Raw genomic sequence first — 26,566 nt, forward strand, 5'->3', positions numbered from 1 at the left:
ATTACCCCAAAAAGTTTAAGGTTCAGATACATCCTTGATTTCTGGTGCACATTTTTACTTAAGACAATGGCATGGAAATTTTAAGGTAGATTAATGTAATCTCTCATTTTATTCCCACAGTTTTTCATGATCAGATGATTGCAAGCTGTATACAACTGTATTTAACAGTTTGTGATCTGAATAACTAATTGTTCGCTACTTACCATGGAGGTGTTGTAAACACATCTGCTAGCTAATAATTCCAGGCACACGTTTTTGTACATAGACATTTACATCTAAAAGTTTCATGTGCCGGAAAAAATCCAGATTTGGGGCCATCTCTATTACTCTCTCTCCTGCTCTCACCTTTCATTTTTTTCTTAATAACATAGCTGTTTTTTCCATTCTTTTTAATGAAAACTCTCAAGACTTTGTATGTGTTACTGCTATAGTACCCCAGAAAAATTCTGACAGCATATTCTGTAATGAGACCTTTTAAAAGGTTGTTCCTTCTATTTTGAAAACAGTAAGCAATGTTGACTTTGCAATTTTCAGATTTAATGGCTGCAAAAACAAGAATAGTTTCCATAATCTATTCAGTACATTAAAATTAAGATACCTCTGACTGACGTGAAAAAGCCAAAATTGTTTTTTCACTGATTGCTTGTTTTGAAAAGATATTAGGGACTTATCATGCAAATCAGTACTGGGGTCCTGTTTTATTATCAGAAGTCATGTTACCATTTTAGAGGAGTCTGTGACTTACAAGATACCAATTATATAATGATATGAAAAACATTGAATTTATTAGTATTCACAGAAGTTTGTTCATAGTTCTTTTTTAATACTGGAAAATCAGTCTGTAGAATAGAAATGATTTATGTCACTGGAACCAGAGGTGACATTAAAGGTCCATAGTGCTTATGAATCAGTGAACAGCAGTCAGTTCAAAAGGCTGATACAAATCATTATAAATAAATTCTACTAAAACGCTCCTTTGATAAATTCTTCATTGAGCTAGTTAGATCTTCCACTTCTTCCCTGCTACTGCTTTTGTGCTCCTGAAAACACCGAACAATCTCCTTCAGCAGTTCTACACCTCAATGAAGGGGGAGAGAAAAATCAAATGATGTGGAAGTTTTAAGGAGAAGCATGAGGTCTCCTGCTATGAAGAGGGGCTCTTCACCAAAGCCAAAGGCCTATAATAACAGAAGCATCTGAGAATCTTTATAAAATCAGTTAGCAGAGGTGGCATTGGTTCTTTTCGAACAAACCCTCAATAACACATCATAAATAACACATTTAAAATATAATAATAAAATGGATGAAATGGTAAAAGCACAAAAGCTACTGGAAACTATCTTATTAACACTTCTGCAAATGCTTAATCTGTTGAGCAACCTAATCTAGGGGAAGATGTCCCTGCCCACAGCAAGGAGGGTTGGAGATGAGTGATCTTTAAAGGTCACTTCCAACACAAACCATCCAATGGTTCTCTGATTTGCTGGTTCTAAATTCTACCTAGATGCTTACTGTATTCCCATATTGGTTTTTTTGCTCTCTTTTTGAAAGTAAAGCACAGCCTTGATACATAGCTCCGCACCTCTGGAGTACTGGAGCACTCAGCCAGCTGCACTACAAGACCTTTGTCCTGCTTAGGCTGGTGCTGGACATACAGGGAGTGCACAGTCATGCCTTTGCCAGGTGGTGTCTGCTGTCCATTTGAAGAACAAGCAGAACAGGATTAGAATCTGTAACAGAGAAATAGGCTTCAAAGATGTATCTGAGGCCAAGAAAATTTCAGTATACGTTTGATTAGGTGTTCATAATCTGTGAATTGCATTTTTGAATTTGCAACTTCTGTAATTGTGGAAGACATCAATTCAGAACATTTATCTAATGTGGAGACACATCTGTGGGACAGGATCTGACACAGCCAGCATCTGAGTTTAATGCTGAGAGTGAAACAAGGCAGAATATCACCACAGGGTGGCCATGTGGACTTTTGTGCAATCTGGTGCTGCAGTGCTGGGGTCTCTGCCTGTGAAGAACTGCATTAATGAGCTCTACTCACTCAGAATTGCCTTCCTGGAAGTGTAGGTCATAATGGAAAAAAGTCTTGCTACTTCATTTTGCTCTGTACGTAACATGTGCTTTGCTACACATGCTTATCGATGTTCTTTGCTGCTTTTCCATATTGACACATTAAATTTGGTATGCCAAAAGAAGTATCTTTTGAAATTATGCAATATTGTTTATTTGCAATGATTGCTTTGTAAAGGTAAAGTCCTGCTCTGTGAAAAGTGGTAAGAACCTGTGCTGCCTTGATCAGCATTTTGCAGTTTACCTCGTGTGTGGATCCCAACTGAGACTAATGTAGTACTAGAGAGAACGGGTGTTGTTACTTAAGGCTGTGGTCATAGAGATGCTGCTCCTTTTTCTTATGTGCACAGTTTTCTTTGAAGACAAAAGCCGGAGATGTTTGCTCTGCCACTTGCTGGTGCCCTCTTTCAGTCCAAGTCAAACAAACTGTCAACAACCTTTTGTCATGGGGAATGCTTCAGAACTGTGGAATAATCTCAGGCTACATCAAAAGTTGCCACTGTGTTAGTGATTTGTCTGAGATAATGAGAGATGTCACAGTGAAGAGCAATCACTCCTTGTGACGCTGCTGGAGAATTTCCCTCCTGAGGAAAGAAGCTCATTTCAATTTTCGCACATACTCAAAAGCAAGTATTTCCAACCTAAACTACCATTTTATTAAGAAGGGATCTATATCTTGAACTGAGAATGAGATTATATTTTCATAATTTCACTGTCTTCAGAGTAAGGTGCAATTTTATTCATTTTGTTTGGTTTCAATGGAGGTTCATGTGTATTTGCTGTTGGAATTATCTACCTTTAGGTTTTGTTTCTGGGGAAAAAGTATCCAATGGATGTGAACGATGAACCCCTTAGGAGACTAGAAAATACATAGATTCAGAGCATCTTGGAACAGAGATTAAATATTTAGTGTACAGGCTGGATCCCTCCTAATGGAGAGTGTCTGGTGTAAGCATGGCATCCCTAATGTATAGCCACCATAATAACTGAAAGAATGGGCTATAAATGTAAAGAGAGAATAGGGTGAGTACTTTTATTTCAGACAAAAGAAGAGAATAGTATGGTAAGTGCACTCTAGAATAGTGATAGTGTGTGTGCAGAGAATCTAATTTCACATCGTTGACTGACATTTCTGATAGGACCAGAAGGCTATGTATGGGTGGATGTTGTACAGGTTTGTTTGTTTCCTGTCTAGTTTCTTGGTCTTTTAGTGGCTGTGCAAGTGGGTAGAGAATTAGAGGGCTGACCTGTTTTATAATGCTTCATATGTATAGGCAAAAGTATTCTAAATTTTAAGGTGCTGCTTGGCCTTTTGCAATGAGCTGCATACTCCCAACATGCTGAAGACCGGGAAGAAGTTTTGTTACTACTATTGAAATATTGGAGGGATATAGTGATCTGGTTGCCATCATGGGAAAAGCAGTACAGAATTCCGTTGTGTCAGTGTGATCCTTGGAGCAATGTTGAGTGCATTTACCTGCCGTGTGTTTCTACAGCTACTGAACTATACAGCACTCCTGTAAATATAAGTACTTCTTTACAGGTAGTCATACTTAATTTTCTTTTAGAAATACATGTTATTCAAAAAAAATTTTAAACGTTTAAGAACAATTTTAAAAATTATAAATCCAGAGATGAGAGTTTGTACTTTTAAGGAATCGGCATGAACAAGAACAGACTGTGGATAACTGTGTGTAGATCCATTCACAGGCATGTTAAACTCTAAGGTGGCAGGAAGATACTCCTCCTGCCAGACTCCCAACAGCACTCTTTGCCTCATTGTGTCTCAGTTGACATACTTTGGGCTCCTTCATGCCGTTTAAACTGATGGGCAGAAGTTTTCCAATATATCTGAAGTGATCTAAAAATCCTTTGAAAGCATTACTGCATATCAGAAGATCCATTTGGTTCCAGTAAATGTCAATAGTTTCTGGAAAAACACAGTCTGAGAACTATTAAAGGGAAATGTTCAGTGAATCGCAAAAAAAAAAAAAAAAAAAAAGGCCTATGAAGAATATATGCTGAAATAAAGATGATGGAGAGAGTCCTACAAGACACAAAATGAAAGGCAGACAAAGATGCCCAAAGTGTTTCAGTGGTTGGGAAGGCAGCCAAAGATGCATTCATTTATTAAAGAACACTATCGAAACTTGCTTCTCTCAATGTACCATTAGTAGCTCCTTGAGCAGTCTCTGAGTTCTTTGAGAAAGAGAATAGGAATGTCAAACAAAACACCAATAGAAGACTTTTGAAGCCAGCTACTTCTCAGACCTATTGCAATGCCAGACCATCGCTTTGACTGTGCATGTTATTGGAGAGTTCAGTGTAAAGAATCTGTGGGGGATCACACAGATTGACACGCCTACTCATGTCAAAAATACCCTAGTAATTGCACAAGTAGTTCTTTCTCTCTCTCTCTCTTTTTTTTTTTTTTTTTTTTTGTTTTCTTTGTTTTTCATTTTTCAATAACGATGTGATATACAAAAAAATATCTTGAATGAGCAATCAGGAATCACCAGGTTAAAATGACATTCAGTTGTTTTGTTTCTTGAGTTAACTCAGTCCTGTTCTTGCAGACTGGTAATTTATTGGGAGTGGTTAGTGCAGTTAGCATAATATTTTGCTGTTTCCCCATATATCTGAATTCCATTCTGGTGTTTCTTTTCTCTTCCTCATTTACTCTTTGGATGTCCATGTGCTTAAGTTTTGTCCTTTCTACTCCTTTCTGTTCCCTTCTATTTCTAAAATAAAGCCTCCCATATCAATTTGTTTGACTCTAAAATGTCTTTTTGAATCCATCTCTTCCTTATTCTGGTTCTCATTTACGCACACAAGCCAGTTTTTCCTGGTTTTCTTGAGGAGGAAGCAAGGGAAAGTTTGGTGTAGCACCATGTATGACTGCACTGTAGATATGATGTTTGAGGAAGTAGCTGTGTAAATCTGTATCAGTGTATCAGAAGGAAAGCAAAGTTCCCATATACTTTGCCTTAGCAAAGGCAGTGGCTCTGTTGTGGTTGGGAAAGGAAAGGCTTTCAGCAATGATGGCAGGGGCTGCCCAGTCTCCACTGATTATGCAACTTTGCTGGGTTTGTGCAGTGGTTGCTGAAGGCTCTTGCCTCCTGATACCAGTCTTTGCTGAGTAATGCAGGCTGTGAAAGGCACAGAAAGATCAACTGGGATCAGATCTTCTAACTTCCAATCTCATGCATGTGGACCAGACCAAAAATTTTAACAGCAAGTTTCAGACTGTATACCACCTTTCCCCATGTGGATATGTGTAAGCTTTTCCTGACTCTGTGACAACAGCTAAAACACTGGCTCCTGCTGGGGCTTTTCACATGCTGGCCCCTCTGCACATGGCTGCCCTCTCCATGCTGGTCCCTAGGAGCATCCTCATGGGTTCAGGACTGGGTTCAGGAAGAGCACCCCTTCTGCAGCACTCCAAAAAGCCAGGGGCAAAGGTTGGCACCTTACAGGCACTTTACATGCCTGGAGGTGAGTGACACCTGCCTTTACCAGGACTTCGTTGGTAGAGGTCTTTCTGATATTGTGAGGAAAACAGTGGAGATCCTGGGCAGCCTTATTATATGGCCAATTGTGGCATTGTTCCCAAGAAGACAAGACTTGAAGTTGCAGTGAAGTAGATTTTCTCCTTATTCTCACGGCTGTAATAGTGCTGCTGCTGAGGAAGAGGCGCGCTCTGAGCACAAATGGCTCTGCGACTGTGCACAGTGCACTGAATCAAAACAGTGATAGAGCCCTCAGCTGAGGGACTGCTCCTAACTTGTTAAAAAAGAAACAAACAAACAAACAAGTGTGTCAATGAGATGTAGCATGAATTTGTTTTGTTAGATATATAGGCAGAAATAAGAACTGATAAGTTTTCTGTGATAAGTTCTGTACAATGGCTTTGCTGAAAGGTAGGCTGCTTCATGATTTACTGAACTATTATAAGTGATAAAACTGATCCATTTGTTATCATCCAATGCATAAAGACTTCAGGGTTTAAGGAGCCTGCACTAAATAACAAAGCAATTTATAAACTCATAAACTGAAAATTGCAGGGAAGTACTACTTAAGTCACTGGTAATAGCAACCTTTTATTGTATTACTGATGATTATCAAATCTCACTTTAGGAAAGCCATAGTTACTTTAAAAAGTCATGGACATAAACTTGTGTTAATATATTGTGCAGAGACAAGGTGGTTTTTTTTTGTTTTTTTTTTTTTTTGTTTGTTTGTTTTTGTTTTTTTTTGCTTGTTTTTATTTTTCATTTCAGATCCCTACATCAGCTGATGTGAACTGATTTATGTTTCTGAAGCCAGCTGAGGATTGGTCTTGCTGGCTCTACTATTTGGTAGAAGATCTTTACCTAAAGCAAATTTGAGTGTAGTATCTTGAAGGGAGAATCTTTCTGTATTTCATTAAACACATAATAATTACCAGTAGTTGGTTTCATATTAGCTTGTCTTAAGGAGAATATAATGATGAAGCCTACTGTGAAGATGAAAATACTCTGTACTGGATTTTTAAAAAAATGCATTACTGTAAAACTGTGAGCCTTCTCTGTGTTCTCTTGAATCAAAGATTTTATGGGAATGATGCTGAGTAGAGCTGTGCAAACATTTGCAGGGAGATAATTTATCTGATAACTTTAGCTTCTTTTTCTTGTCAAGAGTATCATGAGTTATTTAATTAATTCATTCAATTTTATCCAACAAATATGTTGATGAGTGTAAGTTCTCAATGAATAGATGGATTGAGAGCTACTTGTTATCAGCACTCAATATTTGATATCCAACTTTCTTTGTTCAAGTGTGGATGATTACACTCTGAAACAGCCTTGTTTCTTTTTTATGTGCTTAAGTGTAAATCATGACAAGATTTGGAAAAACATCTGGGAGGTCTCTAGGAGAAAGAAATTTGAGAAACACATCAACATTTTAGGGAATTTAGTTAAAACGCTATTTTCTAATAGCCAGTAAATTATGGTCCAGCTGTCCTTGTATCTGTTCTCTGGGAAATGATTTTGTAAACACTTGTTTCATAGACCTTTTTCCAAATAAGATCAAGTCCATCATCATCTTATAGTGAACCCATCCCTGCCCAGGACTGAACCTGGAGCCAGTTTTAAAACAGGAAAGGCTATGGGATCTCTTGATTGGGACCAGATTGTTGGCTGCTACTCCTCAGGTTCTCCTGGGACCATATCCTGACCTTTCTGTACAGCAAATATACACAGAAGCCATTTTCTTGCCTCAAAAGCTGTGAAAGTGCTAAAATAATAGAAATTAATTGAAAAAGGAAAAAAGTTATGTGCAGTGAGAACACAGAACAGAGAGTTTATAAACCAGTTGAACTAAACTTGAGGTTGCACTTCTACTGAACAACAGTTCTTCTACTGTTATGCTGAAATCTGAAAAGTGAGAGCTGAAAAAGCAGCAGCAGAAGCAAACCCCTTCAAGTTGCAGTGCATTAAGAGTAGATTAAGGGCTTGTTTTGTTCTGTCACAACACCTCCTAAACTTTTGTGGGTTTTCATTTCATAAATCATCATGATAGATGAAGCTGTAAGGTGTGGAAAATAAGCATAAATATAAATACTTCTAGCTTTCTAAATGTTTCAGATTATTTTCAGTACTTTGTATAAATTATGTGAGATTTTAGTGCTGTTGCACCTCATACATCATGTACCTGGTTGGTATCTTATCCTGGGGGAGAATTCTAAGTAAAAAAAAAAAAAAAAAGCTCATCTCCCATAATGTCAGTATAATCATTGCCATCATGTTCTCTCCCTCTTTCGTTCCTTTATGAAGCAGTTTTTGTTTTATATTAAAAACAAACAAACAAACAAAAAAAACCAACAAAGGTAAAACCTTCTGGTTTAAATTCTAAGGTACAGAGACCTTAGTTGAAAACGAGGACTTGTTACAGTCAATGGAGGTTTTGTCATGGCAATCAGTGGGCCAAATACATAATTTCAGTATTTTCCTATATGTTTATAAAGTACCTAAAAAAACAGGAATTGTACCACTTAGCACTGCTATTTATTTAATATTCTTGCAGTTCCAAGGAATCTTACATTCTCTGCAAGATGAGAAACTTAGTCTGCATTTTCTTATCTTCTAATGCAGTGAGTAGCAATATTGATGCTATTCACAATCTTCTCTGTCATTAATAAATATGCCAAGATATGATCATGAGTTATGCCCCTTTAATAATGTAATGGAACTCTTAATATCTAGAGCTTGATTTTTTTAAAATATCTGAGCTGTTTAGGTGCCAGCAAGAATGTGCTGATCATATGTAATTAATCTTGATTAATTATGGTTACACAATTATCATTTATTATTTCATTTTTGCTGCTGTCAACTAATTTTTTACTACCCTTAATGATTCAGCAATCCTTTTTCATTCCATAGCCAAAATATGTTATATTCTGTTTGATAGAAGGAGCTAAATTGGTGAAGTTTAAGGCTGTGGTATGAGCTGGTACAGAAACGACATGGTCTGCAGCTAAAATACCTGTCATTGCCCTTACAGAATGGCATCATATGAATGTTTTTGTTAGCCTCACAGGAAGCTGGCCATCATTTGGCAGCAAATAACATATAATGACATTTGGAATGGAGTTTCTGATTGCCTGTTCTTTAAGAGAACAACAAAATTCTCATTGATTTTAACAGCCTTTGATCTGAACCCAAGGTGAGCTCTCTTGGACCAGCCTTTGTTAAAATGACCATTGCCAGTACCTTCTGTTTACTTTCTTGGCCTTGCTTACAGATCCAGAACATGTAGGAACTAAGCTTAGCAAATAGGCTTTGGTTTAAACTTTAGTGATAGGTGCAAAAATGTAGGGTAATACACCTCTGTTTTCAATCTTCTTTTTAGCCATTTTTCTCTACTTTTGCAGAAACTAGAGATAATCTAATGAACAAAGCATTTAATAATAACTAAAAATAAAACACTTTAAGTGATCATTTTGTGTAGCAGCATTAGAATTGTTCCACTTGTTTGAAGGAATAAGATATGAAGAATTGATTGAGTAACCAATTTAATAATGAACAGAATTTAGAATACAGAGAGATTAGTTGAGAGCCTTGGGACACAGTTCACTAAAATTTTATATGGTGCTTATGCTCGAAACCAGGGAAATTTTGATATAAAAGTGATTTATAGGCAATAGCTGTGCACAGTCTTTTATCATATTAATAAAATCTTTAACCAGTCTTTGAAAATTCTCAAGCCTCCTGTGTTCAGTTGAGATGCACAGATCTGAAAGAACTGCTGTCTAGCAGATGTGCAGATACATTATCAGAAAATGTATTTTCAACTTAACCAATATAATCTAATTCATTCTAATGTGATATTTCAAGTTTATTATAGTGTAATTGAATACAGAAGAACACAGTGCAATGTACAGTAGACAAAATGAGGTGAAGTGTGCAGCTTAAGTGTGACCAGGTTAGGCCCATTAGATTGTTGAATGTCGGTGGTTAAATTAGGTGATAATTTAAACAACAAAAATTGTACACCAATGGAGAATGCTGCTATTTTCCTTTGAAAAGTGCCATTGTGAAGTAAGTGGCTTTACTTTATGAAGTTATACTAAACTTATTTAAGATTACATTGTACTTGCACATTACTGTAAAAGTTATCACTTTAGCAAATTGTAAATTAAATCTTTCTCTTCTGCTTCCAGTAAAGCAGGCAACATCATTTTTCTCTCATATAACACATAGTGTGTAGTGGATCTAACTCAATAATCTCTGTGTATGTATGTATCTGTGTATCTGTATTAACTTGTCTGTATGCATCTTAAAATGAAGTGTTACTTGAAATCATTGTTCCATTTTTCTATCTTAAATCAGCTTTGAAATGTTAGTGGCACAACAGTTATTTTTGTTTTGTATTCACCCCAGAGGCAGGAGTCTTTAAAACTCTCCTGATAACTGTTTCTATAACAGTATGGATTTTAGTTTCCTCCCCCCAAATCCTGCTTTGCCATTATGTTTCCTTGTTATAGGCTGTTTCAGCAGGTGCTTATCCATTTGCCACCTGCCCTGGTGCAATGAATGATTATGCAATTTAGCTAATGCTTTTTAAATATTTAGGTGACATTTTACCTTGTATAGTTAGGCTGAATATGTAATTTGACTAGAATCTTTAGTTAAAAAATGACATTTTTTGTCTGAAGGGTGCGCAGTCCATGATCAAAGAGAATGAGTAAGTAATCAAACACAAAAATAAAAGTTCTGTTTTATCTCATTCCCACAGCCATGTTTATACCTCCTCTTTTTTTTAATGTATTCATTGATTTATAGTCATTCTATATGTACTGTAGTAGTTGATGCACTTAGTAGACAGGCTGTGTTTGTAGCTTTCTACATCAATACACAAAGCATATTATGGTGGCAGCCTGATATGCTGCCAGTTCACAAGGTCAGGGATGATTTTCAAGACAAATAATACAGTCTAAAAAGTGACCAAGGTTTCTCTCATTTACATTGTAAAATCGTCACTCACCTGCAGATGCTGTTTAACAATTTACTAAATGTGATGTGCATTACAATGAAGCAGGTTAAATGACTTAAGTATACTTGCTTGTTGCATACAATAAATGTCTAAGCTGTAATCAAAAAACTCGAGTCTCTTGCCTGCTCATTCATTTTACATAAAGAAACTTCAACTCAAAAAATAAAAAATTACCAACAAATCCAGTTTTCTTTATTAATCTTTGGTCTTTGCTAAACATCACTTAATTCTAATTTAAATTCTAATTTTTATTTAAAAATATATATCTTTGGAAATAAAAAATACAAAAAATGAATTAAATTAGCATGAACACTTTTACTATCATCTAGTTTACTGTTTGTATTTCTGTGCTCCTCATACTGGCAGTTATCTCCGAGCACGACTAACAGCAGCAGCAATAACACTGTGAAGTCAGTAGATGGCTGTAGAAAAGTATGCTGAACGCACTTGTGTTAGAGTAATAAGATTGGGAAAGGCCTTGACCTGACTGGATGCAGCTTTTATCTGAAGTACATTTAAAGAGATAAAGGAGAAGCAGGGTGCAGTACATGTTCCTTTCTTTTCTGTAGGAGCTTTGCTTTGAGTTTAGAAATTTCTCAAATACAGGATTTGTGAACTGGGTCCTTTAGCAAGGAGAGGTAATGGCTTAAGTGCCACTGGAGTCACTTGCTATTCTCTGATGATTTTTTTTTCCTTTAAGATGTCTTAGAAATCCTCCTATAAATTCCTACAGAGGGGGCATCTGTAGATCCCATAACAACCAGCAAGTGGTGTATTTCCATGTATGTATGTATGTATTTATTTATTTATTCTTTTTCTTTCTCTCCTTTTTTTTTTTTTTTTTTTTTTTTTTTTTCTCTCCAAGGTAGTTGGCTAGTGCATGGACCTGCTCATTAAATAGATACACCAAGAATTGTTACCTAAGCAAGCTTGACAGTAAAGAAAGGAAAGACTGAGTTAGGGAGAAAAAGGGAAGAAAAAAGCCTGAAGCAAGTCACTTCACACGCAGAAAGAGACACTGAACGAATGCTATTCACATAAACTAAAAAACAAAAAAAAATCCTTGTATAAGAAGAGAACTGTGAGGACTTGACAGAAAAAGGCAAGATTTTCTACACACTGTTTTCAGTTTTCCTTCCAGACATACTTGGTGAAGTAAGGAGACTTCTGTTTGCTGACAGAGCCCTTGATTTCTTTCAGGATGATGATGTATTTGTGGGTAGGTAGTGTCTCTCTCCATGTCAATCTTTTATTAGTAAATTGACTCTGGGACTATAGATTTTAGTCTATACTTACAGCATGTTTTCTAATACGTAAAGGTGTCTATAATGCAGGATGGCTTAGCAGGGCTAGAGTACAGTACATGTACTTGCATTTCCAGTGGGATTTTAAACAAACTGGTTCATTAATGTTAAGCTGCAATTTATTTTCAGGGATTGCAGGATGTGGCATAGTGCACTGCTTTCTTCTCGTTGCCTTAGAAAATGCTACGATTGTATCTGTAAGATTCACTGTGGTTCAGTCATAAAATGAATGTTGCATCACTTGTGGCTGTTCAGTATTTGCTTTCTTTGTAAGGAAAGAAATAATCCTAATGTGATTCAAACTTCAAATTTTTGTTACTTGGCCTATTTGTGTTCATATTAGTTGTCACGGTCTTTCTAGGCTTTTGAAATTTATGGTAATTGACAGCCACCGATAAATATATAAAATGTACTTGTTCTTATGATTTTATATTCAGCATTGTTTAGATTACTCACAGCAAAATCTGTTCACCTTAGGAATTAAAATAATGTTGTGCTGTGACATACATCCTGTGAATTAGTGAAACTATTAACCTGTTAATTCATTCAGGTTGAGATACAAAACATTATTTCATTAAAAAAAAATAAAATTGAATCACAGAATGAACATGCATACTTAAAAAGCATTTTGCCATTCCTCTTCAAAGCCTGTACATCTTCTGGGAAAATATTTTAAACTAATCTTATTTGACAAGCTATTTATTTATTTATCTTAATCATATGCAAAAACAGACAGACTTTCAGCTAGTCTGAGCCACCTCTGCAAAACAGGCTACGTACGAGCAACATTTAAGTCTTAGAGATATTATCAATAAATCACTACTGCTCTTTCAAATTGTAGTTCATGCTGTAAATTCCCCTTTATGGTTCCTTCTAATTTCTGTTGACCTGTGTTAGAATAACTTTTGTTTTTGGCACAAACATCATGGCATGCAGACTTTTTAGTTTGTTTGACTCCTGTTATCATTTCAGGAACTTGCCAATCACTGAGCATCATGATTTTGTCTCCCTTTTTATTTATTTATTTTTTTTTGTGTGTGTGTGTGTTCTGTAGCACAAGTCGCTTTAATTTTGACAAAAAAATATCTGTGCATGTAGTAACAACCCTGATTACTTATTTGTTAACCCTTTACTCTGTCTTATTGAAGCTGTATGTTTGCTAATGCAAGCAATAATTTAATTCAGTTTTTAAGTTTATTTATAAATCAGATAATTTAGCTGGAGTTATCTTCTGTTTTTCATTCAACACTCCTGTGCTCTCCTGTTGTTGTTAACATCATCCAAAAGAGATTCTAAAGTATACAGTAAATATCTGAGGATAAAGCTTATTTTCTGAGATGACAGTAAGATGAGAAGACGTGAATTATTCTATGTCTTTGTGGCACTAGCTCAAAAGGTTTAGAAATTAAGACTACTCTCCCCTCAGTAAGCCCATGAATCTTTATTAATTGGAAAACTTAATGAAATACATTTTATTACATGTAGTTATGCAGATCTCCATTATTATCAGCGTGGTGTATTTTACCCTCTATGAGCTTTTCTAGCTATTCTGTTTATATATGTGTGTACCGTGGCAATAAACAGTTTCTGACAGTACCCTCTCCTGGTCTCCAAAGCTTCCAGTAATGAATCTTTGACATTTAAAAGTGTATCCCTTCCCTTCCCTTCCCTTCCCTTCCCTTCCCTTCCCTTCCCTTCCCTTCCCTTCCCTTCCCTTCCCTTCCCTTCCCTTCCCTTCCCTTCCCTTCCCTTCCCTTCCCTTCCCTTCCCTTCCCTTCCCTTCCCTTCCCTTCCCTTCCCTTCCCTTCCCTTCCCTTCCCTTCCCTTCCCTTCCCTTCCCTTCCCTTCCCTTTTTTATTAGCACAGTTCGTTACACAGAAGAATGTCTTTTTTTTTTTTTTGCCACTGCTATATGTAGACACTAAGCCTTCTTCCCATTTTTATTTTAACTTTACTAAATTAAATGATTTCAGTAAAATCTGAAAGTGATATCAGTAGGAAGAAACAGAGAACAAATTTTCGTTGTTGTTATTGTAGCTGAAGACAATTTATTCCTTATGTTCTGGAAATATAAATTGCATATTCATAGAAAACTTATTTCTGAAGTTGTAGAAGTGGGATACTGTAAAGAGTATGATTTTTGAACTGGGTAAGTTAAGTGCAAATGTGTATGTGTCTACATGTAAAAAATGCAGAATGTAAACAAGAGGCTTTTAACATATAGAGTTGCAACATATAAACTCATAGCAGCATTTTAAATGCTTTCTTCTGCCATCACATCGATATATGATAAAAGCTCCTCTGCAATATTATTAAAATGTAAAGTAGCCAACTTGTGAAAAAATATGGTCTTCACTTTTCTTAAAGGTCTTTAATAAATGGGAAATATTCTTCAAGATTTACAGGAAAAAAGAGAATTGCAGTAACTTCACATTTTAGAGTGTCTTACTAATTAGTAATATTTTTTATTTTTTTTTCCTCTACCGCTGCTGATGTCGAGTTCCTTTTGTGGCAATCAAACTTTGAATATGTTCAGCTAACCAAATCAAAACATTTTTCAGTAATGCAGTGTACAGCCTGTCTGTTGTCTGGAAAAGTCTTGATTTGTTATTTTTCAATACTTATTTAAAGATTTCAGAAAGTAAAGATTTTTATACCATTAACCCTGCCAAAGGAAATCTTTTTTGACTGCCTGAGCTATTTCATGATGCTTGCACTTCCCCTTCAACCTTTGAAAAATTTAGATCTTTTTTTTTCCTTGTACTTTTTTGTACAGATACCTGTGCTATAGGAATCTGAGTTCATCAATATCCAATTTTGTATTATCAGAAAAAAATGAGGATTTTCAAATATTACTGACTTAGGAACTAGAACTAAATCCTAAAGTCAAAAGGACCTATATCATTTTTAACTTTAAAGGGTATAGACCCTTTTATATTCTGATCCTGCTGCACTCCAATATCCCTTTCTTTCCAATACAAGATTGTTGCAGTAATGATGCAAGGTTTTGATCACTGCAGATTATCATTCACATTTTGTAGTGGAATTCACCTCCCAAATATTGTGATTTTCCCAGAATGTGATGAATAAGAGAAAATTCAGTTAGAGAGTTGAAAAGTTGATGACCTCCACTTACCTTGGAAATAGAAGCAGAACTACCAGTGGGTGAAATGAGTGTTGATGGCTGCATGTTAAGACTGCACAAAAGCTTTCAAGGAATCCCCACTTTTCCAAATCTGCTCCTTCTGCATAGTATTCATCCTGTTTTTCTTCATATTTTGAAAATGAGCATGGGTTTTCTACGTGATGGTACAAGCAACTGCTCATTTCCCAAACAAACAGTATCATGATCATTTGTTTTCCATTTGGTAATTCAGATTGGACTATCTGGAGTTCTCATAGTCCTCATGGTTAATTAAAGAGATGAGAGTGGAAGCTACTGCATCTCATTAAAAAGTTAAAGTCATATGCAATTAAATATTATTGTATTGAAAAAACTGGAACAAAATCATTGGTAAATGCATTATAAAATATACAAATGATTCTGTTTCCACCTTTTGTTTATATGCTTTACTTTCTGAGAAAGTCTTGAACTAAAATTACCTTAATATACTGTAATAAAATTTTATTAACATTTACTTAATGACTGTTTAGTCAGAGACATACTTCATTTCTGTCAGTATGCTGTTCTTTTCAATAACAGGTAATGAGATTTCAGAAATTTTATATGTATTTAGCAGGGATTTTCTGTAGCAGCTTCAGAACAGTATTTGATCAAATAAGGCAGAGAGCATGTAAGCAAATGAAGTTTGTTTTTGCCCAAAACTAGAGTGGGGAGATACAGAGAAACAAACTAAATAATATATATGCAACAGAAACAAGATAATTTCTTCTGGCAATAGAACATTGTTTTGAAAACTCTGAGGAATAAAGGTTTTATCGAAAGAGGAGGACTACCCTAAGCAGATGAGAAGATTACAAACAAACAAACAAACAAAATCTTAGGATTCTTAAATTCAGAGTGAGTAGGTAGGCTGTCTTTTTTGTAATATAATAATTCTCTCTCTCTCTCTTTTTTTTTTTTTTTTTTTTTTTGAGGCATTGCACTTACTGAACAATTTTGAAGCACTGGTATTTTGTTCATTAAACAAGGTATTTCTCTCTTAAATAAGGGCTTCCCAATAAAACCACAAAGACAAAGCTGTGCTATTTACTGTGTTTAAAGAGCTATAGACAGTTGAGAATTAAACAGAAAGAATAAATGAATATGTTGACAATGTTTCTGGTGGAACAGTTTAATGTAGATTTTGTTGCATAAATTTATTTAGTGATCAAAACATTTAGATCCTTTCAGTTAAAGGAAATCAAACATATTAGCTGAAAAACTGCAGGCAACTTCATAGTCCAAATAATCCTCACATTGCTTTCTACAGGGACCTTGAATAAAACATGTAGCTTCATGTTCTATAGCTGATTGCCTGACCATTAAATAAATATGTACCTTTTGTTATTAACACAGAAAAATACAAAATGATTTAATAATAGAGAATGCTGCTATGAATATCAAATACCTTCAAGGGTATCTGACTCAATAAACCTGAATAATACAGTATTACAATTTATAAAACTGCAAACTTGATGCCTGAAATTAAAGGGCCAGTAGACATGATGGAAGAAAACAGGGTTATAATTAGTCAAGGCAGAATCTAGGACAATTCTCAGTAGGTTATCATTTTGTATCTAAATGTATATACATACAAGTGAGTTTTAAAATGATGTGTTTATATGTATGTAAAATAATTTATATTGGAGTGACAGAAGTTATTAATCACAATAAGATGCAAAACATTAAAAATGTGCAAATATGGAATCACTTTTTTTAATGTGAAATAGAGAAAGGTAATTTCAATTTAGGTTTGACTGCAACATTTGTTCCTCTAATATATTGTCTTGAGATTTTCTTTGACCTGCTAAAGTATTTTGTAAAAGAATGTTGTATTATTTATAGAGGATAACAATATGAACAAGAGAACAAAATCATTATTAGGCTCCATTATACCCAGTGTTGCATAAGGTTTATAATAGTAATACGTATCACTTTAGAAACAAACACACATACACATTAAGTGCTGATGTGTGATGAATTATCTGGAAGTTGAGCTTAACCAGGACGTTAAGAATCTCTGTATCATTATTAGTTGCGGTTCTCTTTCATCAGAACTCATGCATTTTGTGTAAAGCTATATGATAGACCACTGCTGTTCTTTTCTGAGGTTATATGATATACTCTATATAATTTAATCACCAAATATTTTTCTCCTCTTACTATAGTAAGAAGTTGCATTTGTCCAATTAACCTTATCTTCCTCTTGTCCCTCTTAGTATCAGTGGTTTCCATCAAAGCTTTGATCAGTTATGTGGGTCTTTTTATCAGTCCAGGGATGTTTATGTGAGGAAGAAATTGGACAAAGACTGTATTAAATGTGGTTCAGTGAGCAGGCTAGAGTTCTGCTATTGTCCTACTATGATTATCTCTTAGTGGAAATCCTTTCCAAATACCAGTTCTGTGACAAACTAGGGAGTTTCTATGCTACCACATGCATAATTGTGAAAGCTTATCTACTATTTGAATGGTCTTGGTTTTCAGCAAGTGAAAAGAAAAAGCAAGTCTTGAAGACTTTTCTGGGCAGTTGAAGAATCTTGTTCCTGTTCCCCTGTTTTGAGAATAATTTCTTGGAAATTTGCATTTGGGCATTTATTCCCATGAAATACGCCTGTTTGGGAAGCTGAGCAAGACTATAGTAGTCGGTAAAGTCAGATTCTGCATATGGTTTCTCCCTTAAATGTGCAAATGCTATTAGACTTGCTCTATCTTGTATAACTAGTCTCTTTGTGTCTCATTGTTTAACCAATGAAAGGAAAAGTCTAGTAAAGGAGGTCTAAGTATCTCTTCCTATGCTGGTTTCCTATTTCCCATCTGCTCCTGGATTGATACTACTTCACCAGAGTGATGGATCTGTGTTTAGGTCCTTCTGAAAATATAGTATGGAAATACACCTGTATTTACTATGCTAGAAAACTTAGGTTTTCTTTTGCCTGCAGAAGTGACTGTTTTGCACATGTGAATATAATGTACTGTATATTATTTCCTGACAGAATTATGATTCGTTGCGGGCTGACCCCATCTAGCAGCGAAACTCCCACCCATCTCCCTCCTCACTCTTGGCCTCATCAGGATGGTTGGGAGAAAACAGAAATAACATGCATGAGAAAGCTTTTGGGTTGACTTAAAGGCAGGGAGGCCACTTGCCAATTAATGCCACAGACAAAGTGGCTTGCTTTGAGGGAAACTGAATTATTTACTGCCCATTAAAATAGGAGTTTTTCTCTGCAACTGCTGCTTTCTCACTCTTATCCTGTACTCCAGAATGGGTCCCCCAGAAGACACCATCCCTTTGAGGTTTAATGGGCACCTCCGTGGGCTTCACATGTGTTTTTAATTCGCCATGGAGCTGCTTCTTCTTTGACTTAGCATTCCCTCTGCTGTTCCTCTTTTTGTTTTCTTCCAGCATTTTTGTCCTTTCTTGCATGTTTTTACAGATGTACCATAAGGTTTTCTGATGGCCTTGGCTGTAGCCTGGGCTGGGTCTGTGGCCACACTGCCTGGACCTGGCTGTGCCTGGCACAGGGCAGCAATCCCACAATCCGCTCCCACAGAGGCCACCCTGGCTGCCCCCTAACTATGAGAATCTTGCAACCTACCCTCAATACAAATTTTAAGTCAGCTAAACTGCTGACTTAGAACTTCTTTACTGAAAGGGTTGTTAGACATTGGAACAGGCTGCCCAGGGAAGTGGTGGAGTCACCATCCCTGGAAGTCGTTAAAAGATGTTTAGATGTAGAACTTAGGGATATGGTTTAGTGGGGACTGTTAGTGTTAGGTCAGAGTTGGATTTGATGATCTTGAGGTCTCTTCCAACCTAGAAATTCTGTGATTCTGTAAACATGGTGGATTGAGTATGAATAGTGACATTTCATGATTTCTTCAGAGATTGATCTGTGTTTCTCTCTGGTGACTATCCTAGGCATTTTGGGGGTAAGTAGTATTTTTATTTTATTTTATTTTATTTTATTTTATTTTATTTTATTTTATTTTATTTTATTTTATTTTATTTTATTATTAAACGTTGTTGTGTATGTGTAAGAGTGAAGTACTCGTTTTCTAGAGGAAACACTGATATGTATTCCATTTTTTTTACTTTTCAGTTAGCTTTTCCTCGAATATAATTATAGGAATTCAAGGAAGAATAAAATGTGACAACATATTTATGAATCACAAGATTTAACAGAGACCAAAGTAGATCATATTATCGATGTGCTTACTGCTTCATTAAATTTCCCTTAAAGTTTGCAGCATGGATATGGATCATTTGCAATAATAATTATGCAGTGATCGATTGATTGTGTCTGACATTGTACTTGTCATCTTGAAATGCAAAATCCATTCATTTTCAACTGTGTGAACATTTTTCTCTAATGTTATGTACTAGCATGCAATGGTTTATTTTATAGAGAAGTGCGTTTTATAAAGTTTGAGTACTTAACATTAACCTTTAGCTAAGAATGAAGTATCACTTGTCACTTTACAAAAATGAAAACTGCTCAACCAGCAATTTTTGAGATTAGAAAAGTCTAATTTCAAAAAGATTCCTCAAATTGGAATATATGCATTTCGTTTGATAAACATATATGTATTATGAACATTAGTTTTCTGATAGGTCTCTGAAATACAGCATGATGAGGATAATTGGTAGAACCTCAAGCTTAAGATCTCTGCTTTTATGGCTGGTGTGCGTTATGTGTACAGTCTGTCTTTGTTTCCAACCAATAATTTGATTCATAGCAAAAACAGTTAATTGGAAAATCAGTATAAACTGTTTTGACTTCAGTCATTCTTTTACTTAAATATTTTACATTTTGTGTTTTGAATGGTCTAATGTTGTGACAATTTTTTCTTTTGTTAAAAGTGTTTGTAGCAATGAATGAAACACTATCCTAAAGGATATCTTGTTCATTTGGCCTTTTGGAATTTTAAACAAAATGTTTCTATGAAAATTCCAGTGAAATGGTGAGTTAGTGACTGCAGTTAAAATTAAGTGCATCTAGATTTCCAAACTAAGAGAAAAACAATAATCAGAAGAAATGTTTGTAGGTGCTCCACTTGGAGCTTTTGTAGCGCATCCACTGTTATTAAGCAGGAAGTGAAGATTAGAGCTATGACTAGTGAGGTGTGATTTATTCAAAATCATCTTCTCCAAAGCTAAAAGCCAAATTTATGTTATGTTCAGTCAAAATACTTATGATAACTTTTAGATTTAAAGTTTTATTCAAGGGTCTATTTTTCTGTTTTCTTTTTGGAGTTTTTGGTTGTTTTAATCAGTATTTTGAAAGCCTACATGTGTTTCTTTTATTCAAAAAGCAATTTTAAAAATTCTTCATGGAGGTGGGGGCTGGACAGATATGCGTGGCAGAGATGATTATTAAATGTTCCTTCCAACCCAAGCCATTCTATCAAGAAATAGGTTAAGAGGCTAAGATGAAAGGAATACATAAACAGTTAAGCCATTTTGAGTTAAACATGAAGAAATCACATCTTTGTGATGTCACTAAATTCGTACTCCTAAAACAACTTGCAGGGTGAACTTCATTTTTTTTGCCTTTGTGTATTTCAAAATATATTTATTGCCACAGCACCTGAGGGCAGCATGGAATGTGCAACAACATGACAAACTTGAGATATGTGTGCTCTTATTCCTACCTAGAGTAACTTAATAATGATGCTAATAATGCCCTTCCTTTTCTATGCTTTGTTTAACACATGCAGATGTCTGCTACCACCCCCTCAAATTAATTAGTTAGAAAAATGAATTCCAACATGGAGAGTTGGTATTATCCTCTAGTTTTTTGGGCAGTTGTAGCTGAAAAGCAGTTAAAATTTTGCTTTGGAGAAACATCTGATTTACTTTCCTGGTGTGATTTTTATCTGAAATTGAGTGACCTTCCAAAGAATAAATAAAAGTGAGAATATGGTGTGTTTTTTGTTTGTTTGTTTGTTTTCCACTGCAGAGTTGTAATACTATGTGGCAATCAGTCTTTATACCATTAGAAAAGCTATGTTACTTCGGGAGTAATCAGACACTTGGGGGTATGTATACCTATCTGCCTAACACTTTATAGAGTGTGACCTCCACATTTCTCCAGTCTCTAAGTATTAGCAAATCTCTTGTTGTTCCATCTATGTTCTTCATACATATTAAGATACTTAAGAATTGTCTTATGAAAAATGCAGAAAAGAAAATATGACAATTGCATACTAACGTTCATTATGATGGGCAGAGCCTATTGTGTTAGGCAGTTCCTTATGTTACAGAGAAAGTAGCTAGATCCTTTTCTTGCAGCATGCAGTATTTATATTTACAGCATTTCGGTATTCATATTAAAATCACTGAGCTGAATATATCCCCCAAAGAATCCCACACAGTGGTAATGTAACGACGCATTATCAATGAGTGGCGGTATGTCCGAGAAGTCATCAGTAAGCTCTAGTCTGGCAATGTGTTAGATATTATAATAACAATAGAATAATAACAGTATGATTTAAATTTTGATTTTTATATTGGATAATTCCTTCCAATAGCTAGGAATAGCTGAAAAGTAAAAGTTTTAATTTCAAACAAGAGAAGGGTGATTTCATAATGTATACAATCCCAGCTGGGATAGACAGAAAAAAAAAAAAAAAGTAATTCCACCACCCACACAGATGTAAGGAATCCTACTGTAGTATGATGTGGTGGCATAGATTACTGGCATTTATGAAGTACCACGTGTGCTTCTGTTATTTATTATTCAAATCTAATCTTTGTGTTTAGCATTTATTACTCTCCAATTTTAGGTTTTCATATGCTATTTGTTGCAAAGCTGCAATGTGCAACCTAAGAGGACTATCTTATTTTAGTCTAATAAATAGATGTTAACAGCCTGTGAACAAATTCTTAATTGAAATCAGTTTATAAAAAGCAATTATAAACTGACAAGTCAAATGTATCTCTTAGCTATAAAACACATGCAAGTGACCCACATGTTTAATCCGAATCTTTCCTGCAGAAGAACGAGCCTGTTCATGTCTTATTCTGTTGGACATGGAGAACGGAGTATTTAGTTATGTGTTGTTGCAGCCTTTTAAACACTGAAGATATTTTTTCATGATACCACTGAAGATGAATACTTCGACCTTCTTTTAGGTGAATGACTCCAATTTACACTGTATGTATGTCTTGTTAGGGAACAAATTTAATAATGTTATTACTGTCAGATAAACTATGTATGACCAAGCAGTGCTGCTTCTGTTTTTCTAAAATGCAAATTAGTTATCTGGCTAAATATTTTAGCTGAGACTCCCCTGGAGAAAAATCAGCATACACAGCTTCACATATGCTAGTATATATTTTAATCCATCCTTTCTATCATGTTGAACTGACTTAATTGAATTGAAAAACATAATTTCACACATCAGAACCGGTTTGTAGAATGATTACGTACCATACTATTGACTCTTGTTGCTAGTTATTGAGTGGCTTGATTGGTGTCTGAAAATGCATCAAAAGTATTTGGGGGAAGAAGAGAAGAGGGAGTTAATAAATGATTTATGGAAAGATAGTATGGTTCTGCCTTGATATTCACAGGATGGGCTGTTTCATACAAGATTTGTTGTGTGGAAATCTTGCTATCCTATAGATTTTATACACATCAATACCTCAGTTAATTCAGGACTACCATTTCATGTGAGCACAACTATTCTATTACTTGTCAGATGAGTTACACTTCAGTCTGTAGATCAGAATATTCTCCAAACAGTGCTGGAATTGAATTGGAGCAACTACAGGAGTTACAGCTATTTTTCCAATGGTTTATCACTTAATTCTGATTATATATTGGAAGGATTACTTGCATGTATGAATAATCAAGGAGTTGTAGCATAGGCTTGAGTACGAATGATTCCTGAGGTCACAGAATCGCAGCAGAATATGACTTTTTGTGTTGTTTTCACCACTGATCATTTACTATGAATTGTTCTATTCTGAAAAGAAATGTGTGACTGCCTTAAAGACACAGAATGATGTGGGCAAAAGACACTTGCATGACAATTAGAGAAGGATCCGGCTCTTGAACACACCATTCTGAAATCACATTGGAGGAAGCTTTTAGCAGATTTCTCTTAACTCTCCCTCACCTCTGGTCAAGAAACTTTTCAGCTAAATAATTTAAAAAAATTTTTTTAAACTTAATTATTCTTCTTCATATCAGCCCATGTGATGGTGTGTTTTGAGTTTGTATTGGAAACAGTGTTGATACACACCCTTGATTTGGATATTGCTCACCATTGCTTACACAGAGTCGAAAGGCTCTCCTCTTCCCACTCCAGTAAGCTGAATATGGGCAGTCCTGCTGCCCACTCCTACCAAAACCTCACCACTTACACCCAGTGCTCCCAGTTTGTCCTGGAGTTACAGTTCTGGTGTAGCGGGGTGTCAGGGCTTTGCCTAGTGTGCTCATCTCCAGCAGTTAGTCCTGGTGCTCTTCAGGTGGCAATTTTGGACAGTCCCATAGATTCCCCCACGCACACCAACAGACCTTTTGACCTCTTCACAAGATGGTAATTGCATACTTTGATATGCTGATTAACAATCCAGGCTGAGAATCTGGTCCCAGAGACTCCTCCAGTCAGTTCCATCTGTAGAAGTCAACAAATTGTAAATAGATTTGATGGTTGTGAGTAGTAAAAACCGCTTAGATGTTGGGATAGTCACAGAACTTTCTCTTGTAAGTAATTAAGATAGGAGATGCTCTGCATGTCATTTGAGACATTTGATAGCAATGGATCATGCTTACAGTGGAGTGGTCACACAGAACCAGGGTCCAAGTGGATATAAGGGTTCAGCAGAACAGCTTGGGGAATTTCACCTGATCCAGATGAAGTTGCCAACCCTTGTAACTCTTGTCATCAGGTGGACAGAGACTGATCATTGTGTTTGTGAGATTCCATTTCCATGAGTGTTATTTTATACAAAGATTCCAATAAATTAAGTTGTTTGTTTGTTTGTTTGTTTTTGTTTTTTACAAATGCAACCTGTGAGTCCATGCAATGCTTTTGTGGATGTTTATTTTGTTTAAATAGTTCATTACGACTTGAAAATAACCATTTAGGAAACAATCACAGAATCACAGAATTGAAGGGGTTGGAAGGGACCTCAAAAGATCATCGGGTTCAACCCCCCTGCCAAAGTAGGTTCCTTAGAGCAGGCTGCCCAGGTAGGTGTCCAGATGGGCCTTGAATATCTCCAGAGAAGAAGACTCCACAACCTCCCTGGGCAGCCTGTCTCAGTGCTCCGTCACCCTCACCATGAGGAAGTTCTTTCGCATGTTGGTGTGGAACTTACTGAGTTCCATCTTGTGGCCATTACCCCTTGTCCTGTCCCCACAAACCACTGAAAAGAGGCTGGCCAAATCCCTCTGTCTCCCATACTTCAGGTATTTATAAACATTGATAAGATCACCTCTCAGTCTTCTTTTCTCCAGGCTGAACAGACCCAGGTCTCTCAGCCTTTCTTCGTAGGGAAGATGCTCCAGGCCCCGTATCATCTTTGTGGCCCTCTGCTGGCTCATGGTCAATGTGTCATCCACCAGGATCCCCAGTTCCTTCTCCTCAGATCTCCTCTCCATCAGGTCGTCCCCCAGCCTGTTCTGATACTTCGGGTTGTTTCTTCCCAGGTGCAGGACTCTACACTTTCTCTTATTAAACCTCATTTGGTTTCTTCCTGCCCATTTCTCCAGCCTGTCCGGGTCTCACTGAATGGCAGCACAGCCTTCTGGTGTGTCAGCCACTCCTCCCAGCTTTGTGTCATCAGTGTACTTGCTGAGGGCAGACACTATTCCCTCATCAAGGTTGTCAATGAAGATGTTGAACAAGACTGGACCCAGCACCGACCCCTGGGGAACACCGCTAGTCACAGGTCTCCAGCCGGACTCTGCACTGCTGATCACCACCCTCTGAGCTTGGCCAGTCAGCCAGTTCTCAACCCACCTTACTGTCCACTCCTCTATCCCAAACTTTCTCAGCTTTGCTAAGAGGATGTTGTGGGAGACAGTATCAAAAGCCTTGCTAAAGTCAAGGTAGATAACATCCACTGCTCTCCCCCATCTGCCCAGCTGGTGATGCCATCATAGAAGGCAACGAGGTTGGTCGAGCACGACTTCCCCTTGGTGAATCCATGCTGACTACTCCTCATAACATTCTTCTCTTCCAATTGCTTGGAGATGGCATCCAGAACAAACTGTTCCAACACCTTTCCAGGGACAGAGGTGAGACTGACTGGCCTGTAGTTTCCTGGATCCTCCTTCTTGCCCTTCTTGAAAACTGGAGTGATACTGGCCATCCTCCAGTCTTTAGGCACTTCTCCTGTTCTCCAGGACCTTTCAAAGATGATAGAGAGCAGTTTGGCAATCACCTCTGCCAACTCCCTTAGCACATGTGAATGTGTCCCATCAGGACCTATGGATTTGTGTGTCTTGAGCCCACTCAGATGCTCCCGAACCGCTCCCTCATCAAGCAGGGAACAACCTTCCATTTCTCAGACCCTTTCTCCTCCTTCCAGGGTTGAGGAGTCCCAGGGGAACTTGAAGCAAAGACTGAAGCAAAGAAAGCATTCACTATCTCCGCCTTCTCAGTCTCCTGTTACCAGGACACCCCCCTCATTCAGCAAGGGACCAACATTATCCCTAGTCTTCCTGCAATATGGTGACTCAACTCACATGCTTAAAGCACCTGTTCAGAAACATGCTAGATTATCCAAAATTAAACAAAAATTATTAAGCTGGAGTAAGAAGGCAGACTGATGATTCCATTTAGCCCTCTAAAATAATAAGTTTATTGGTAGGTATCAATATCCCTAATTCACATGGATTCTGAACATTTCCCTCCTCTCTGTAGTGTAATATTCTTCAAACTTTGTATGAAAGAACTTCAGTGTGAAAGGACCCTGGGAAATTGAGTAACTCACACTAGACTGGAAAAGTAAAAATAGAAGAAAAGCCACAGCTTTAAGATGCATTTACAGTGGGCCATCTCCTTGAAATTTTCCCAAGGAAGGCACAGATTTTGTCTGTCAGGTGTCTTAAATAAATATGTAAATAGCACTCTTTAAATAAAGCAACTGATTATGACCCACTAAAAACATCATTAAAAACAAACTCAAAGCCAAGACTTGCTTTTGTCTGCATGTTTGTGCTTGTGCACACATATGATGCTCCTTCTAAGTTTTTGCAGTTCAAATGTATTTTAACAACTATTAAATGTAGAATTAATTCTGCTGTAGAATTAAAAGCTGCTAATCCCCAAACATCAGAGAATGAACAAAGGTAGGTAGCACAATGAGCCATGCCACTTTTCAGTGGATTCTTCTACTTTTTAAAGAATTCCTCAAAGAAGATGATTTCCTGCTAAAGCCAATAATCCATTCAGCCACATAAAATATCCAAATGGAAGCCTGGCAACATCTTCACCCCTCCTTATTGGGAAACAATAGTTA

This window comes from Aythya marila, assembly GCF_965140915.1.
Source record: "Aythya marila genome assembly, chromosome: 15".
NCBI lineage: Eukaryota > Metazoa > Chordata > Aves > Anseriformes > Anatidae > Aythya > Aythya marila.